Genomic DNA, 247 nt, shown 5'->3' with positions numbered 1-247 from the left:
CTGTTATGTACGCATACATGGAACACATATATTCATCCTCTATGATAAATCTTATATGATGTTTTTATTGAGGTTCTTTAGAAATTAATGATGTATATTTGCATATATTCATTTTGTCATTTTGCTTCTCTTAATTATATATTCAATATTGAAACAAATTAGCAACGGATATTCCTATTAAAGAACTGGACAAATCCCAAATTTTCCTCCCAATCTTATTCAGTTACACTTTTTTCAAAAGACAATA

Source organism: Capsicum annuum, chromosome 9 (assembly GCF_002878395.1).
Source record: "Capsicum annuum cultivar UCD-10X-F1 chromosome 9, UCD10Xv1.1, whole genome shotgun sequence".
Classification (NCBI taxonomy): Eukaryota; Viridiplantae; Streptophyta; class Magnoliopsida; order Solanales; family Solanaceae; genus Capsicum; species Capsicum annuum.
Note: the sequence above shows the minus strand (reverse complement) of the source record.